At 45.2% G+C, this 19,946-nt stretch overlaps 1 protein-coding gene across 14 annotated transcripts in view; it reads right to left on the bottom strand.

Annotated features, from left to right (window-relative positions):
- The window catches only part of tutl (immunoglobulin superfamily member turtle), a 171,210-nt gene that overhangs the window by 83,575 nt on the left and 67,689 nt on the right, over window positions 1-19,946 (bottom strand). For 12 of the 14 annotated variants that reach the window (XM_087361314.1, XM_087361322.1, XM_087361317.1 and 9 more), the window contains exon 2: window positions 14,748-14,813. The exons of 1 other annotated variant lie outside the window; for it this stretch is intronic. The gene's annotated coding sequence lies outside the window, so the exon portion shown is untranslated. Of the gene's footprint in view, window positions 1-2,122; window positions 2,847-14,747; window positions 14,814-19,946 lie in introns of those variants that run through there. One more of the 14 variants, XM_087361315.1, reaches the window with a different exon arrangement.

The following is a 19,946-nucleotide window of genomic DNA, read 5'->3' on the forward strand; positions in this document are numbered from 1 at the left end:
CGCTTCCGAAGAAGACAGCTATGTCTTCTACCAAAGTAACTACCCTTTGTCACACCCTGCTTACATTAATAGAGCATATCTTTCGCCTGCAATTGACTTTGCCTACGGTGTATTTTATGATCGAGATCAATGTTTAATCCACCATAAGAAAGAGAACTCTGGAAAAAGCACAATGGTCTCGGGTTAATATCTTTTAATCTTTGTTGATGATTTTAAATAACATTAAAATGCTTTTAAGTAAAGAAACAGGATGTGGTCCAGATGGGGGTGCTTGTGGCGCAAATGCTGATGCTGTGGACCTGAAATTATCTATACATAAACCCCCCACATTTTCTCGACATCTGGTGCTGCAATTTTCAGAGAATGTGTGATTCAATATCACATTTTAACGCCTGGCTACAAAAACAGAACTTTGTCAGCCTTGCAGATATTGTCATAATTCAATATCTCGCGTCCATTACCGTTAACAGAGCCATAAAACCCTCAGCTCCGTTGCCATGGAAACCGACTCTGGGCCTCTGAGAACTTTCAGTAAAACGAAATCCTTGTTCGCACTTTCGAATTTGGTGTTTCTCAGTAAAACCTTTTCGAAAGTAAGAACAACGCCACTGCACGCTGCCCTTAGCCAGCTCAGTCCACTTCGCACATACACAACCGACATTCCCAAAAGAATTTAATATTATCTTCCCAGCTCGTATTCATTAATCTGAGTGCAGTGGACAAACTCGCTCCATTCCCTTCTTGATAAACTAACAGTCGCTCATCTAGTCAAAAGTCCCCGCCTCTTATGGAATCCAAAGGTTAATTACCGTGCTCACAAGAGCCCGCCAGCCACCGGCCGCTGTCCTAAGCCAGATTAATGCAGTCCGCACTATCCAAACCTATTTTCCTAAGATACATGTCATCTTATCTAATATTATCCTCCCATCTAATCCCAGGTCTTCCCAGTGTTCTCTTCAATTCCGGCATTCCGAGAAATATTTGGCACGAATTTCTCATCTCCCCCATGCGCGCTACATGCACTGTCCATCTTCACCTCCTTCCGGTAATCACCATAACAACAATAATAATAATATTTGGTGCAGTGATCGCTTTTTAGACAATTATATCTGCTTCACGATCGATCTACACGACTATCGATCTTAACGAACGTGCCTTCTCGATTTGTAACATCCTGAAGTACTTTTCAAGTTCCTTGTTTCCACACAAAACCTAGGACGGCTATTATACACCAAATGGCACGAGTTTCTGTTTCAATTTAAGAAATAGATCAGTCAGCAAAGACAACAGATATTTCTGACACACGAACACGACACTGCATTCCCCCTCTCCCTCTCTCTGTGTGGTTCCTTGATGCAGTAGGCAGGCATCTCTGAAACGTCGATCGATTTCTACGACACTGACCGGCTTACTAAAAAAAAATCATGTCAAGAATAACAGCAAAATATTAAGTCGTAAACACAGAGACAATACATTTTTATCGCCATCTTTACACATCTCCACGTGTTCAGGAACGGACACCTGAAGACGGACTCGTCAGCCCGAAACATGGAGCGATGTCTTACATGTAAAACGTGAGTAAGTGTGTGTTTTTTGTGTAAATAAAGCGGTAATTAACATACACAACATGACTCCCCAGTACAACTCACATTCCAGTATCCCCGCGTAGCCACAGAACCACGAACAGCATTACCATGGCAACGGTTATAACAACACACATTCATAGATATTATCCCTTAAGGCCCAAAATCCTTTGACACCAAATAATAACCAACAAACCAACGCTTCCTTATTGCACAGACAGATCTAATGACCATGCATATTGCATAAATGTGAGGGGATGGCATTAAATATCCTATTTAAGGTCTCGGAATGTCAGTAGCGACTGAAGAAAACCGCGTTAATGTCCCAGCCAACACAACGGACATGTCAGCGAATATTCCAGCTCGGCGCTTCCAGAATCAGATTCAAAAATGCTTAAGACTGAACCGCAGCCCATTGGTCTATCGCAGTTTTATTCAGCCACACTACAGTAAACCTCCTCATCGTCCTGTTTCCACCGGCAGAGAGAAAAATTAGCGTCTTAAAATTAATGATTATCAGATCTCAGTCATCAACCGACCTTAAGGTAGCCTGTCCGTGACGTCACATCAATCGTGGGCGTGGTTTGCGATGTTGCCACATCGCAATAATAAACTAATCGCCTACGCTAGTGTATTAATATCTCTGGCAGTCTTCAGTATTTATAATGAAGAATCGGTTCTCACACGCGCACAGGCAGACAGACGGACACAAACAAACACGTAACAGCATTCATCTGCTTCATAAAACAAGAGTCACACGGGGGAAACAGCGTTTGTACGCCTTCCATCAACACTGCGGAGTCTTTTGTCTGATTCCGCTTCGTCTAAATCGAATCAGCGATTTCTTTTGTTTCTCAGAGTCTCGCCCGAGCCAATCGCGAACCTCCTCGCGCCAAACAAGGTTCAAAATAAAACTGCAACTGTCACTAATTGCTTCAAGGCCCCAAAATCAGGGCGCGGTTGGCTTCCACGCTGAAATGTTGGCTCCACTGCGGTGACAGATCAACGATCGCGTTTTGTTTAACGGCGGAAACAGAACGCGTGCACAGCGCGCCATGATAATCGGTGACTGACACGTAAATTAATTCTAGATCGATGATATTTTACGCCAACTAAATCTTCCTGTCTTCGTTCGTCTCTGCTTAAGGGCACTCGACAGATGAAAGAAACTTGAGTTTCTCCTCTTCAAAACCAGGAAACTAGCGGACGTGGACCGATGGAACGTGCGTCAAGTTTCACGCGAACCAGGGCGGATTTCGTTCGTTTGCTCCCGCACTCGACAGAGTGAGCCACAGTCGATGGTTTTGCAGCTTGGGGGAAAATTTTCTCTCGTATTATTGATCCGTGGTGGCAGCACCGTCGGCGTCGGCGTCGGCTTACCCGTAGAGGCGTCTTCACGGTCTGCCTAATAATAGTACCACTTAACCTTAAAACCAAGTGGTAACTATATATACCACATATTTAACAGTAAATAACCTAGAATTTTGCTCACACGGTGTATTTGTGGGTTTCGTATGAATTTCAATTAAACAGCGATTATTTCCTTAAACAGCGTTAACCAGTTGATCTTTGTAATGGTGAGGCGTTGTGTTTTCTTCGCGGTACGGACTGGATTCTTAAATGCTATTTAGACGAGCTTCGGCTTCGAAGGGTTAATTAATTATCAGAATAAACAGCGATTATTTCCTTAAACAGCGTTAACCAGTTGATCTTTGTAACGGTGAGGCGTTGTGTTTTCTTCGCGGTACGGACTGAGTTGTTGCAAATTATTATGCATTCTTTGCACGACGTACATGAAATTAACGCACATTTGGCGAACAATCTGTCTTCTCACATGATTTAACTGGACAACCGCTGGTCTATTTCAGGAGAAATTTGGTACGGACGTTATGCCACTGCAGGCTACCCTAAACTCGTGCTTTTAATTTCCCAACATGGCGGAAAAACGAACTTTTGTTGAGATGGAATGGACAACAGACCCACATTCTAAAGGGTCATGAAAATGTATGATAATGAACCGTAAAAAATACACAACTTTATAAGACTAATTTTTTGTAATGTCATGTCCTTGACTAATGACATCACAAAAAAATTAGTCAGAACTTTGACTATTTTCTTTGTAATATAAAATAAAAACACGGTGGCTGAATAAAATAATAAAGGAATCAGCCTCGGCCAGGATTCGATCCGACGATACTTTACGTGTGTGTCTAGTAGGCGAGCTGTGTCACAGAATTAAGTTATAATAATTAACATAAATAGTGCATTAATAGCACGTGATTAATAGTCTGAAATGAAAGCACGTAAGAACGTAAGTGGGTAAGAAGCGATGACTTAAGCCCATGTCGTCCGCAATCTCTCGATACTTCGCACTGCACGTGTGACAGACAGGAAGCTCTTTTATTATTCCAGCTACGATCATTCATAATTCAAGATCCGCAAAGAACGCCTGTGGGATTACAGCTTCGGGATTCTGTGAGTTTACGTATCGGCACACAATCGAGTCCCGATCGTCCGACGCGCCGTGCGTCTCACTCAGGGACTGAATTCTGTCCGCGACAGAGGAATTTGATCCTTACAGCCGAAGAAGCGTTCGGACGCTGGCGTGATCTTGGCGCAAAGAGGAAGGAGGCTCAGAAGCAAATGTCCATTACTAATTTATTAAAGAAACAAGCTCTTTCATTTACAAATTTACATCATCCTAAATACCATTTTTGTGCTATTTTTTTCTCCTTCCCCATTCGATATATCGATATATCGTAAAATGAGCCGATATTTACCCTCGTGTCTTTCAATCGTATTTCGACATTTTCGATTATACGACCGTCCTTCGGTCCTGTTTATGTCAGATAATCAAGACTGCGCCGTAAAATGTTTATTTATTTGTTTATAAATTATTTAACGACGCTCTTTTCAGTACTTCAGAGCTTGTAGCGTCGACAATAAATAATGGATTGGAAAATAAATAAAATGAATCCGTACGATTCTATTAAGATTATAAAAACGAGATGGTTACGTTTCAGTGCCACTAAAACCCATCGCTCGAGCCGATCCCACGCCCCTAAAAATCCACTTCACACACAAAGAAGTTAGGAAATGCGCACAGTCACAAGCGTGCAAGTTTACGTGTGCAAAATGTCCATCAAACGGAGGCTGGAACGTGTCTGACAGATTTCACTAGGACTCCCCAATGCAAAATTTAATATAAATCCGTTCATCTATTCTCGAGTTGTTTACATGCACACAGACGGATAGACGAAAGAAGGGATTTTAATATGAGATCAGCAGGGATGCCAACGCGACAAAAACATATTTCTACAAGATTTATCTTAATAAATTATATTCATATCATAATTTATACAGTATATTTGCGTAAGAGATTTCCCTTGGCCTATATTCGTGTTACCAACATTCCGGAACGAAAATAAAACTAACATCGTACGAAGCAGAAGTGCCAACACTCAGTCACTTTATCATTGGCGGACGTTCCAAAGGTTTTCGGCAGTCTACGAGTCTAGGATACTTCGCTTCCTTGAACACATCTCTCCAAGTATGCTCAGGGATTCAAAATAACACCCTGAAGCACAGAGGCAACTTTCACGTTCAGTAACCACACAATCCGCTGACAGTGTCTTCATAGCCCTCGTGCGATTCCCACTGTAAACAGCGTTAACCAATTGATCTTCGTAATGGTAAGGCGTTGTGTTTTCTTCGCGGTACGGACTGGATTCTTAAATGCAATTTAGACGAGTTTCGGCTTCGAAGGGTTAATTAATTATCAGAATAAAAATCTATTATTTCCTTAAACAGCGTTAATCAGTTGATCTTTGTAATGGTGAGGCGTTGTGTTTTCTTCGCGGTACGGACTGGATTCTTAAATGCTATTTAGACGAGCTTCGGCTTCGAAGGGTTAATTAATTATCAGAATAAAAATCTATTATTTCCTTAAACAGCGTTAATCAGTTGATCTTTGTAATGGTAAGGCGTTGTGTTTTCTTCGCGGTACGGACTGGATTCTTAAATGCTATTTAGACGAGCTTCGGCTTCGAAGGGTTAATTAATTATCAGAATAAAAATCTATTATTTCCTTAAACAGCGTTAACCAATTGATCTTTGTAATGGTAGGGCGTTGTGTTTTCTTCGCGGTACGGACTGAATTATTAAATATTATTCAGACGAAAGTCGGCTCCGAAGATAGCCTTAAGATAAGGCGCAGAATCCAGTGGTCCAATGTTCGTACCAAGATTCATGAAAACGCATCAAATACGTGAGAAGTTCCTAAGGGCGTCACGACATCGCAAAGTCGTCGTTCCTTAAAACAGGAAAAAGAAAACGGTTTATAGATGACGGAAATAGGAAATATAGAAACTGGTTGGTAGGATCAAAAATTAACGTGGAAGAAGTCTTCTGCCTTAAAGCCCACATTTCACGTCTCCTGTAACAATCCTAAGTCCACATGTAAGTTGCCTTTAAAATCCACACTGACTTAAAAACTATAAACCCGACTTTCTGTAGCTTTGATGAAATCGTAGTTCATTTCCTGACCTTTTGAAGCCTACACCCTTGAGCCTGGCATCGGAAGGAAAGCCTAGATAGATCAATAGTTGTCAACAGTCTATAGATCGAACTGGGTTAAAATAAGCCCGGATACAGCGCAAATGTTTCAGGGAGCCGAATGTCACAAAGACGCACAGGACTTTGGTAACGCGACGTCACTGTGGAGGATTCCCCGCATGGTTCCGGACGGCCGTGGATTCCCCATCAAGTCACTTCCTCCTTCGTGCAAATTGGTCGTTGTCGTCAGATTTCCACCAACACTTGTGCGTTAAGTCGTTAAGTATCGATAAGTATCGATAACATTCCCAAAATCAAATTTCATTGAAATTCGTTCGGCCGTTCACATGGACGGACGGACATAATAGGCGCGAACGTGCTTTTAAAAACTAACTTCAATGCGCAGAACCTCTTCTCGAACGTTCACGGTTACTCAGACGGTCAAGTTTAATTAACCCCGTAATTTGAACCCTATTCTTCTGAGATGTATATTAATGTTATCGTCCGCCGAGGTCTCTGACAACACTTTTCAAGCACCAGTTAAGTCCCCCGCCCCATCCACCGCGCGACGTCTTTCAAACAAACACTTGACTAGGAAGAGCGAGCTCAAGTGGTCTCTGAGGTCTTCGCGGGCAAGTATCTTCGTCTTCGAGAGGGGTCAGACCCCAGAAGAGGAACATCGGGCCTTTTATCGAATTCAAGACGGCGTCGATTATAATTTTAATATTTCCTTCTTTAGCTTACAAGTTTTCAGCATTTCGATGTTTCTTGGGGGGGGGGGGGGGGGTTACCTAAATGCAGTTTAAAAATACGACGTGGGCCTGATCAAGACGCACTTCAGTTCTTTTTATACAAACACCCTGTACCTGAGACAATGGCCGTCGAATAAAAGAAGGAAATCGAACAGAATTCGTAATCGGAGAGGGCGGGGTTTGAGGGGGTTCCGAAATATTTCGTGATTTTTCCCAGTCGCTTCCTTTCTTGTTCTTCCCTATTCATTCGTATTTAACGTTACATTAGACTCAACATTGTTGCCCCGGTTCAGAATCACGACGTAACAAAAACAATTATTTTCCTCGAGTTGTTTATTTGCCTAAAATTTAAGCAGAGAGAAAACTAAAAGAAAATAAGACGCAACTAACAAACAAACAAACGAACGAAAGGCAAATGACAGGAGAAAAGAGCTCCTGAGCATTAGGCAGCCCGGTCGGTCACCCGATAAAGCAGAGACCTGCAAGTTCTGATCCGGCCCCTGAAAGGTCGGCACCCCGTTACAGCCCCGCCCACGCTAATGAGTACTAGAAGCCGAAGCAGCAGAGAGACGCTGACTGCGCGACTCCGGCCAGGAACACTTCGGCGAACACTCGCCATCCCCGATCAAAGACAAAAGAAGGGGAGGACGCGGCACCCTGTATCACGCAAGACACGAAGCACCCGAATCTCAAACATACTGAACAATCTCCACCGCGAAGACGGCAGTTTTCCGGCTCGTCGAAACTGGCCGACGAGTCAAAGACGCTTGCCGCCGCCACCGCCGCCATCATCAGGGCGATGAGTCAGACCTGATGATGGAGGCAGTGAGTAACTCCGAAACGTCGCTGAATTTCCACGTGACACTCGACATCTTCACGACGTCTACCTTGAAGACCCATCACATCCGTCAGCGCCGGGCAACGAACACAGCACAGATTCGATCCTCGTCGTCAGCTGGAAGACACGTCCAGTTGGTTCGGAGGTCGATAAAAAATCAATCTACGATTAAGAGCCGGTGCCTGACGGCCGGAAGTCGTCTCGCCCATCCGTCACTGTCAGAATCAGAGCCAACAAACGTTCGCACGCAAAGAACACTCGACCGACCTGCGTCTCCTTCACGTACTCGTTTTCCGCTCCATAAATTTTCCTGCTGCGACCTTCAACTTCTCTCTCTCTCTCTCTCTCTCTCTCCGAGAAGCAGAGAGAGAGAGAGATTTCAGGTCCTCACGGCGAGAAGTACGAAGACGTCTTCGAGGATGCTGGACCACTGGCTGGCCGACGTTTCAGAAGCGCTAACCGCCTCCATCATCAGGCAGAAAGCGCTTCTGAAACGTCGGCCAAATTGTACGAGAGATTGCGTCAGGGTAAAGCAGGTTGAGGTTTTGGTCCCCAAATGGACGAATCGCCTGTCGATACGTGAACGAGTAACCTCATGCCGTTTATTAACACAATCGCTCTCAGAGGATAACGCCAACGTGTAGAGTCTCATTCGTTTACTTTGTTACAAACAAACAAACCCACGCGAGATTTCGGGTGAGGTGATGCTGAGGCTCGCGTCAGTAATCCTGTAATGGCTCCAGACGTCCCTAAAGTGGAGAAGGAAGCAACTGAGGAAGAACATTCTCACCGGACGCTGCCTCGACGCCATCGCAGGCAATCACAGCGGCGATTTCCGTAAATCAGAATTAAACCCAAATCGTAGCAATATATTTCGCATTTGGGACGTTTCGGCTTCGATTCTCGCCGGCCGGCCGTCCTAACAAATATCTCAGGGTTCTTTCTAGTCAGCAGTCAGTCGGTAAAATGTTCCTGGGCAGTTGTGGACAGACGCCAGACGTTTCGGAGACCATATCCGCCTCCATCATCATGGAGTTTAGATTTCAAAGACGAAGCGGCGTTGGTACTCCGGCAGTATAAAATCGGGGGGGGGGGGATATTTGTTTCGGACTCACCGCCTTGAAAACCTCAGCGTAAAAGAGATTTTTAAAAAAAAAATACATTTTTGATTTGGGTGTTCTGAAATTTCGAGAAAGGGTTTATAGTTGACGAGGAAGTCCTGAACGTCAGCGCGTACCAGGCCGGAACGTAGCGACGTTCCCTTTTCCTTCCCGATTGTGTCAGGATTCGATGGAGTACGTTCCGGGATTGGACGCGGTCGTCGTCTCTTACTTGAGTGACCGCGTTCACTCTCACACGACACGTGAACGCGTCCTGCTGTCTGCACGGCGCGACGCGGCGTCTCATGACGCTAAAGAAACATCATACGGTCGGTACATGTAGCACGCAAGGCATTTTTTTTAATACACGGAATACAAGGCCGTGATTTTGATTCAGGTCGACTCCGGCGGACTCAGAGTATGCGCAGACAGCACCCACATAGCCCGGCAATGACGTCATGGGCGGGTCTGTGCGTCGTGACGTCGTATTGACCCATAAGTTTCGGGTTCCAGCCCCTGGTTGAGCTGACACCCCCCCCCCAGGCCCCTACGCTACAGGGCATGAGGGTGTGTGGGGGCTCTTTACCCTGGGTGTCACTTCGGAGGTGACGGTGTTCGTGTGACTTTATAACAGACGTACCCAATTCAAGCGTCTGACTGCAAACAACGAGTGTCTACAGACGCCTCCCTCCCGCCTTACACACACTCACAAGTAAAAGAATCTTTGCAAATCCGTGCGATTCACCACCTCAAAGATTCGCGTCACAGCAAACTGTGAGCAATCATTAAAAAATACACACACGTAAGACAAATTCGAAGAAAATCCACAGGTGAAATTATTTTATAAAAGAATCACAAAGCTGATTATTGAGTAAGGACGAGCGAGACATCTGGCGAAGAACGGAGGAAGCAAATGTCACTTTTCTTCTGCGAATCAGAGCCCAAAGGTAAGCTTTATCACTGATAAGAGCGTCTCCATCGCTCCAGGTTCTGTAAGCAATTGTCACAAAAAAGTAATTTTCAGGAGAATGCGCAAACTTTGGACGAATAGCGTGATTCTCGTTAAATATACACAAGTTGGGGACTTGAATATGGCAGAGCTAACTCATCGCCCTAAATAACGCTATCAAAAACGCCAAACTATGACGTACTCATCTCGAAAGAAATTACGGCAGTGTTTTCCGAAACGTCGGATGATTTTTTTTAAAGAATTCTACCCGGTTCGTCCCGTTCGCTGAACACCAACAGCGAAAACCCGAGGGCAGGAACAAACCGCGTTCACTTTTTTCTTGATCGAAAACAGAGGTCACATTTTATGACCGCGATCAAAAGACGGACAAATCATCTTTAATTCGCTTACGCGGTTTTCGCTTTGGGGCCGGACACAAACCGAGTGACCTCTGACCCCGAGTTTGAAACAGCTTTGACTTCTCGTCCCCTGTCGCTGACCCTCCGGTGCGCGCAGACCGCGGTTTTAATTCGGCTCCAAAACACATCAGTCCTCATCCCAGCATCCATCATGTGGGCTGGACCAAATTAAACACCGGCGTCTGACGAATCTGAGCTTCCGGACATCTGTCCTTACGCCAGAATCAACAAACTTTGTTGCTCGCTGTCTCTTCCGAGAGCGGGGAGCATCAAAGGGCGAACTCGAAGCACCAGAGTTCAGGTCCTGGGTGGGTACAACTGATTCCAAGAGTCACTGGAGTTTCCTGGAGCGTCGGTGTCCCCGAGTCAGCAGGTCAGAATCAAAATTCGCGCTGACAGCGCGTCGTAGTGTCATCTTACTTCACACGGTGATGCTTTATATTCCGTTGGCCAAATGTTGCATACTGTTCATTTAACTCCTTAAACCCAATGGTAACTATATGTACCACTTTCTCTCATGATCAGTAACTCTGTATTTTGAACTTGCGGGTTTCGTATGGTTCTCGCTGTAAACAGCGATTATTTCCTTAAACAGCGTTAACCAGTTGATCTTCGTAATGGTGAGGCGTTGTGTTTTCTTCGCGGTACGGACTGGATTCTTAAATGCTATTTAGACGAGCTTCGGCTTCGAAGGGTTAATTAATTATCAGAATAAAAATCTATTATTTCCTTAAACAGCGTTAACCAATTGATCTTTGTAACGGTGAGGCGTTGTGTTTTCTTCGCGGTACGGACTGGATTCTTAAATGCTATTTAGACGAGCTTCGGCTTCGAAGGGTTAATTAATTATCAGAATAAAAATCTATTATTTCCTTAAACAGCGTTAACCAGTTGATCTTTGTAATGGTGAGGCGTTGTGTTTTCTTCGCGGTACGGACTGGATTCTTAAATGCTATTTAGACGAGCTTCGGCTTCGAAGGGTTAATTAATTATCAGAATAAAAATCTATTATTTCCTTAAACAGCGTTAACCAGTTGATCTTTGTAATGGTGAGGCGTTGTGTTTTCTTCGCGGTACGGACTGGATTCTTAAATGCTATTTAGACTGCAAGCTTCTCATGCAGCCCTCCCGACTTAAATTAATAAAAATTTACCACCCCTTAACGCCGTCAAAATTTACCCCCCTCCCCTCATAGTCTCAGCTTTCGCTAATACAAAATTTCAAAATTCCGTCTTTTATGCCAATCATCACACTAACGCCTTCATTCTTACTTTATCCTTAACAGAAGGACGAGCGGGCATTGCCTGGGGACCTTCTAGCTATAAGATGCTCTTTCTCCCCCCCAGATATCGAAGTGTCTCTCTCTCTCTCTCTCTCTCTCCCCTGGATTGGATTAGGTTAAGCTTTCAGCTTACCAAAGCCACATCATTTAAATCGAGAGTAATCGACGCCTCTGTGGCAACGATCGAATCGAAACAACTGATTTGATCGCATTGACGGTATTAGAGCCGCAGCGCCAGTTAAAAATTATTAATAGCCAGAACTGTAAACGCGAATCCGCATAATGGACTGAAAAGGCTTTGGAGCCATAAATTTTATATGAAATGTAACAGCGGCGACATGGAATGACGTAATCCGGCGGCAACACCTGGAAATGTGACGACAGTGTTTTGTTCGTCACTTTACGTATTCATAAAACGGACTGAAGTATTATCTGGGGACAAACGCACGGACATGACAAGTTTCGTGTTCCGTCTGAATTAATAAAATTCGGGCAATTATCTCGCCGGTCACCTGCGCTGGACTCGCGAAACAAATGCGATTCGACAGGCGAGAGGAATTTGCCAAGCGACCATCAGCTTAACTGCGCGTAGCCAGACTCCACAGTGCGACGTCATCGTCCCGGGAGCATTTAACGACGTCTTTACAACTACACAAGCTGTGTATCGACGATTGGAATGGTCGTGGCCTATTTTATGAAAAAATCCAAGAATTTTTCGCGGTGAGAACAAACAACACGACGAACCGCAATTGGCCCAGTCGATCTCCTGACTTCGCCCAAACGAGGGAAGACTCGGCCGCGACGTGCGGTCCTCGGTGTGACGACCGTAATCGCCCAACGAGCTTCAGGCCTGTGATCGATTTCATATTTGCGAGAGACATCACCAAGTGCGAGAGGCTTCTATTGGCAGAGAAATTCCCTCCGGCAAGAAGCTGTGATATTTCCTTCAAGTAATAACCTTCCCCCGCATAAAACGTGAAAGGGGGAAAGAAGAAGTCTTCTTCTTCTTCTTCTTCCTCAACAACCCCAAAAGTTTTGATGTAATAGAAGCGTCCCCCCCCCCTCCTCCCAAGGCACAAGACGTGCCCAGTGTTCGCAATTGCGCGCGCCACTGTTCGTTCTGGTGCGAGGGGCCGAAACCAACGCGAGAGAACATGGCGCGCCGCGTCACAGATTTACGTGGGACACCCTGTATCTGAACTTAATTTTTTTTCCCACGGTTGCAGATGTAACGAGGCAGCGAAGTCCGAAGACAGAAGTCGATACAGGGATCGATTCTGTGGCAATCGAATTTCTGTATCGATTCCAAAGGAAGGCGTCAACGCAAAATAATTAAAGCTCGTGGGGAAAACTAGAGGCTTATAAATCCGAAGGCGTGGGTGGTAAGAAGTTCTTTTAGATTTTTCCTACATTTTAAGAGAAAGGAACACTATGACGGGTGGGAGTTGGTGTAATAATACAAAATGACAAAGGAAAATTAAGATGGAAGTTAGAAAAAAATATAAGGCGAATAAAAGGAGACAATTAAAATGAAACAAAAGTTAGTAAATAAGCAAACAGGATTACAGAAGCAAGAGAGAGGAATCAAAACGAAAGTGAAGGGAGAGAGAATATGAGCGAGGATAAATTTGCGTAACTAAGCAACGAAGTGACAACGAAACAGCCGAAACAGGGGAGGACCCCCCTCCCTCCCTCCCTCCCTCCCTCCCGCCCCCGCCATAAGAAGAAGAAGAATTGCGACGTCGTCTCTGGGGTGACATGAAGCAGCCAGAGTTTCTGAGTGACGGCAGGCAAAGAATGAACCGGGCGCCGATGAATCAGACTTCATTCGAAGTGCGCGGCGATCATGGTTCGTACTCTGCACATCCCCGAATTCGTTCTTCGGCCCAGAAACGAACTCGCACGTCGGTTTCGCGGTTTCACCCAGTCACTCCAAAGGAATGCTGCGGCACGGCACGACGACTTCCGCACTCCAGTATTTTAATTTCTTTGTCGTAATCGTCCCCATAAAACCGCCTCAGATCTGTTCTTGCCTCATTCACGGACAGACATTTTTAAGACACGGAGAACTCGTGTGTAACTAGCCTTAACGTTTGTGGTACGGGGTACGAACCTCGCCTGCCCAAACACCACCCCACCCCCACCCCAGTCTACAACTTCCCGTCAATTAACGGGGTTTCCCAAACAAAATTGTGCACGGTTTCTTCTGTCTTCTTAACAAACCAAGAATTCGTGAAGACCTTCATTCTGTCCCGTACAGAACTTCCCTTCATTCGAATCTTATTAAGAACTTTCCCTATTTATGTACCGCTCCGGCGTCGCACTGTTTCGTGCAGTATTAATGCCCCCCTCCCCCTCCCCCTCTCCGACTAATAACCCCATTACAAAGTTGTACTTTATCATCAGATCGATGACAAAGTTACTGCCAATGATTGCGTGGCGGGATTATCATTTTAATTGAAACATTGTAATTTCACAGCTTGTTAAAGAAGAGATTCCATAATATTAAGGTAATTTAAATTGCAGATGGCTGTCTTCTAGGTTTCCCTGATGATGGAGGCAGAAAGATCCTCTGAAACGTCGGTAAACTCCTTACATATTACACGGGACAACAGCCCAAAAGGCAGACATCTTCGGACTCGTCGCCTTGAGAATCTCAAATCCTACCCTTAATTTGAACCGTCACCGACATGAAGATGGCAGCGTGACCAATAGGAGACGTACAAATCTCTCGATTCGTCGATATTTCTGTATTATTTTCATGCCGAACAGACGCGGAACAGAGGTCGCCGTCAGAAACAGCCGACACACGTATTTCCCAACCAAGACGAAGTCAGAGACGCCCCTTTCGGGATATGCACGCAGCATTCCACCACGAAGAAGTCTGCGAGAATCGCTCCCAGAAAATGTCCGGTCGATATTTTCAATTAGGGAGCAGAGATCCGGCAACTCTACAAGATTTCACATGACAAGTCACAGAAAGAAAGAAATCTACGGTCAAAAACCTTGGAATTCACACACGAAGCTCCGGGTAACGTCCAGGATATCATTGGCGTAAACGTGTCTATTGTCGGAGTGGCCTTGCCCGACCTTCTGCAAGGATCAGAGCGGATCGCATTTTCCGCTGCAATGACCTTGAAACATCACGGCCGCGTCTGGTACTCCCTTGAGCACCGGAGGTTACACCTATAGTCACAAAGTGAGCAGGACAGTGTAAAAGTGCGTCAGTAGACACTTCAATTTCCCCCCCCCCCCCGGGTCGCTACTCACCACCCCCCTCTGTTCATCCTCCCGCTCCGTCGCGACGTGGGGCAGCGCGTACTCAGCTCCTGAGACCTGCAACAAACAAAGGAACGAGGATTCAGTCGTCGCAAACGCTCGATCGAAAGTTCTGTCGAGCGGAAGGCGTCCGTGCCCAGCGCCCGCGATGTCAGGTTCAATCTCGCGCCGTTCGCTACTCGAAATTCACGTCCACTTTGCGTTCTGCTGCGAACGGACGCAGTCGGGACTCGGAAAAAAAAATAACTTATCTTCTCCTAGTAATTTATACACGTCAAATCAATCACTGCTAGCATTCCCCTGCTATGAGTCACACCATGCTAGCCACAACTGTCGCCAGCATCCAATTAGATTTCAAACACGCATCACGTGATTACAGATTTCCTCAAACGCTGAACTTTACTTCAAACTTTATTCCAGACTGTACCATTGGAGGATTTGAGATTTTCACGGCCGTGTGTCCGAAGATGCCCGTCTTTTGTCAGTTGTAGCGCCGTGTAGTCTGGTAGAAGTTCACAGACGTTTCGGAAGTCCTTGCTGCCTCCATCATCAGGGCGAATGAGGACCTCTGACTACACGGCGCTACAGAATTCTTCTCCGCACTCCGCATTAACTTCGTAAAAAGTTCATTGCATGCGCTTAGTTGTCGTAAGAGGCTTTCAAAATTTTGTAGCTAAATTTTTACGATCGTCGGCTCACTGTGAACTAAAGCGTTCCACCTGCACTCGATGTTTACAGACGCTCCACAGATGTCGTTAATGAAGCAGTCTGTAATACTCACTACCTTACAGCGAGAGATAAAGTTTCACTAATTACAGAGCGTTGATAGACGAGGCAAGCGGCCGGTTTTAAGGCAGATTCACGGCATTTGCTTACAGGAAAATCCTGCAGAATAAGTACGGCTAACCAGAAAACCTTGTTATTTCAACCTACGTGAGGTCTCACAATTTAAATTCATTGCGTCCTCAGAGTCACCTTGGCAACTACTACCATTTTCTAGTGAACTCAAGAATTCGCAGACAAATTTTCTAAGGCCCATCACGTCAGTGCGGTAACCAAATCTGGAATTTTCCCTACAAAGTCCCATAATTCCGACAGAACGCTTATGTATTCCCACCTTGAATTATTACTACGAGAAGTTCGCATCGCGGCACAGCTGTGGTGTGTGTGTGTGATATTGATCTCACGGCAGACAAGCTTACTGGCACACAGGGGTGTGTCCGAAAATGAACACCGCCCACACAAAGTCGAACCCGGGACAATTGAAAACCGCAAATAAAATTCGCAGTCGGAAGGTAACACGAGCAGATTTATCGCCTGTCTCAAGACAGCTCGTCATAACCAACTGGTACGTGACGAAGGAAAAGAAACTTTCAGTCGAAACATTTTTTGAAACGGTTAATATTTAAATAAGAATAATGTCAGACGAAACGTTTTTGCAACGCCAGGCCTTTTTTTACGTGAAATAACAGAATTTTTGTTTTTTAACAGATCACAATTAAGATAATTATAATCGTAAACTCGAAGAAAAGAAACGAGGCCGGGAAACTCAGGTCCATCTCTTCACTTCTCTTTTACAAATTACATTTGCCATTCAGTACCACGCACCACCAATTTAAGGCAAAATCCCCGCAATTACTTGGAGAGACCGAGGAATCAGTTAGGACAATTACTGAACCCGAGACCTTGAAAAGACGACGCCAAATCGGAAAAGCGACAGACGCTGACTATTTTGTTAGCAAGACAGTCTGTCCGTCACACACAATATCAGATGATAGACGGTCAGCAATGTTCCGGATGCAGATATCGACTCCATCATCACCGTGTACCGCAAAGATGGAGGCAGCAGGTTCGTTCAAAAGTTTGCTAACCACATACAGCGGACGCCATGAAAACCTTGAGACAAAAACCCAAAAATTTTCAAGACCTCACAAACATGTCTACGCGTTTTAGTAAAAATTACTCCATTTGTGAACTGTTTATTCCCAGAAATCTGGGGTAAAATCTTTTTTTTAAAAAAATCACCACATATAGTGATCCATATTATCTCATAAGGCTCAAAGTCCGACTGGCCCAGTGTATATAAATATTTATACTGTACAATGTCAGATGGAGACGGTAGTGCCGTCGAGAAACCCCGCTGCTCTACAACCCGTCCATCAACGCGAGACGTTAACAGAACGCCTAGCTCACGCGGCAACTTCTCTGCCTCGTCTACAGTGCGAGTATTCTAAACAACGCGCTGCAGGGGCACCAATGGTGCAAACAAGGGACCGCGAGACGAGTGTACCTGTGCTGACACGTGACCTCGTTTCACGCGAGTAACCGCGTCTCTTTCAAACGTTCTGCTCCATGACGTGAATATTCGGAGGCGACTGTGACTTTCAAAAACCTCGAGATGGCTGTCTTCTGGGTTGTTGCGCCTGGCAGACATTTGCCGACGTTTCGGAGGTACTTTCCGACTCCCCTGATGATGGAGGCAGCACGCATCTCTGAAACGTCTGTGAACTTCTACCACGCAACCGCGTTGGCCGCCGTGAGAACCTCAAAACTTCCTCATATCTGATTATTTGCAGCAATAAATTATATCCCTGAAGCAGATAAGATGAATGTTGCTAAGTGACGGAATGAATTATCAGCCTCGTGTGAACATCGATATGCATGTAACTGCGGATAGATCGATCGATCACTCAATCAATCAATTTATCCATATAGTTATCAGCGAGCGAGCGGGTAAGCGGACACATCGTTATGCAAATTCCGACGCGGCTTAAACCACCCTCTGACGTCAGAGCTCCTGTTCCTTCCTCACTTAAAGTCGGACAAGGGGTGCACAAATTTCTGCGAAAGAGACCAGAAAAATTACGGCAAACAGGGACACCCTTTCACGACGCAAGCCACTTTACAAACACCACGGAGCAGCCCTCCTTGAAAAGCTAACAGTCGCGCAGTTAGTCAGAAAAATTGCACGCCTTTTTTTTTTATTTTACACGTTCATTTGTGTCCACGATAGCCCCCCCCCCCCCCGCCCCTGAGCCATACGCATGCAATCAACGGCCCTCAGCCCTATTTTCTTAAGATTCATTTTAATATTATCCTCCCAAGCGGCTTCTTTCTTTCAGGCGTCCGTCGTACAAGGCCTCTGTAGCCAACGTCGTTGTAAGTTACAGAGAGAAGAAGACCTTTCTCTGTGCACGCCGGAAAATGGTTCGGAACGTTTTCCCTGGTTACAGGATGAATCAGAGAGATTGACTTCTTTTGTGCTTCAATTTGAAACTACGGGGCATAAAACAGGATATGATTGGGGCGGGCGGGCGGCCAAAGCCGAGGTGTACGAGGACAGGACGCAGAAAAATGGAACTTGCGGAGGAGAGAAAGGACAGTGAACAAGCAGAGATGCCAGACGCACGCCCCGTCCTCGAGGTCACAAGAAACGTCTTCAAGTGACCGCATCGTAAGCACGCAGATATCCCCTGTAAGAACTGTACGTCACACCCAGCAACTTTCATACCAACCCCAGACGTCCAACTGAACTATTGACATACGCCGATGATTTAAGTTCGCTTTTTCCACCCCTAAATCTCGGCTTCCCTTCGCCCGAAATCTTTTTTCCGTTCAGCTTTGACAGCTTTCGAATGAATGCGACTCCGATAGCTTAGTCAGTATAGAGACTGGCTACGGGCTGGACGACCGGGGTTCGATTCCCGACAGCCTCCTATCAAATAGATCCCGAATTCGCTGACCACTCACCCCCATCTAGTGCCGAGGTTAAGAATGAGTAGCAGCTACACCACCTCTCCCCCCAAACGACCTACATGGCGCTCAGCGAGACGGCTTTGCTTTACTTTATTATGACTTTTCTGGACTCCGTCCGTCAGTCTACAGCAGTGGTATTCAACGTTTTGTGTTCGCGTACCCCCAGATATAATTTCTCTTCAACTTTGTACCCCCAAAGTTGTTGGTGTATAATTCAAGTTATATAGAGTATGTAATCTACATCTGAAATAAATTAAATAAATTACATTACTGATTATTTAGTGTTTATCATAAAATAATATATATTTTTTAAAAATTTCACGTATCCCCTAAGATGTCTTCGCGTACCCCCAGATATAATTTCTCTTCAACTTTGTACCCCCAAAGTTGTTGGTGTATATAATTCAAGTTATACGTAGTATATAATCTACATTTAAAATAAATTAAACAAATTACATTACTGATAATTCAGTGTTTATCATAAAATAATTTATTTTTTTCAAATTTCTCGTACCCCCTAAGATGTCTTCGCGTACCCCCGGGGGTAGGCCTACCCCAGGTTGAATACCACTGGTCTGTACCATTTCACGGATCCACATTAAACTTGCTTTGAGAAGCCTGCACTTAACAGAGGCAGGCGGGCGAACTTTGTACACACCTGTTCTACTTCTGGGCGAGGCCCGTTCAACCCGTTAATCGGACTTCATCACACGCATAAAATCACGGCTCATCGATCAAAGAACGTCACAGATATTGTGTACTTAATGAAGACGACGAAACTTCCGTTCGCACTAAACCTTTGCAGAATCCCTCGCATTTCTTCCCATTGCCGTTTTTATCGCAACTGCCGAAAACCTGCGTCAAGTTCTGCGACGATGAACCGACTTTCTCTCTTTCCCGTCACCCGCGAAGATCACGATGAAAGATGAAAGAAAAGGATTTCTGTCTTCCTTTCATATGGACGGCGTTTCTCACTGGTGGATGAAACATTATAATGTTACGTGCCCAAAACACTCACAACACTTCGAAGCCGAGAGAGAGGGGGGGGGGAAATTGGTGGGGGGAGAAGTGAGAGACACTTCGATATCTGGGTGGGGGGGGAAAAGAGCATCTTATAGCTAGAAGGTCCCCAGGCAATGCCCGCTCGTCCTTCTGTTAAGGATAAAGTAAGAGTGAAGGCGTTAGTGTGATGATTGGCGTAAAAGGCGGAATTTTGAAATTTTGTATTAGCGAAAGCTGAGGCTATTAATTTGGAAGTTTAATACATAATTTAGAAGTTCCTACTGAGGGAATTTTGACGGCGTTAAGGGGTGGTATATTTTGATTAATTTAAATAGGGAGGGCTGCATGAGAAGCTTGCAGTGGCGACTTGGAACTTGGGAACCATCTCAGCATTTGCTTGAAGACAGAGGAAAACCAAGGAAAACCTGTGTC

The sequence above is a fragment of the Zootermopsis nevadensis genome, unplaced genomic scaffold (assembly GCF_977971745.1).
Source record: "Zootermopsis nevadensis isolate Lab colony 2312 unplaced genomic scaffold, Znev_1.0 Znev_ptg000057l, whole genome shotgun sequence".
Taxonomy (NCBI): domain Eukaryota; kingdom Metazoa; phylum Arthropoda; class Insecta; order Blattodea; family Termopsidae; genus Zootermopsis; species Zootermopsis nevadensis.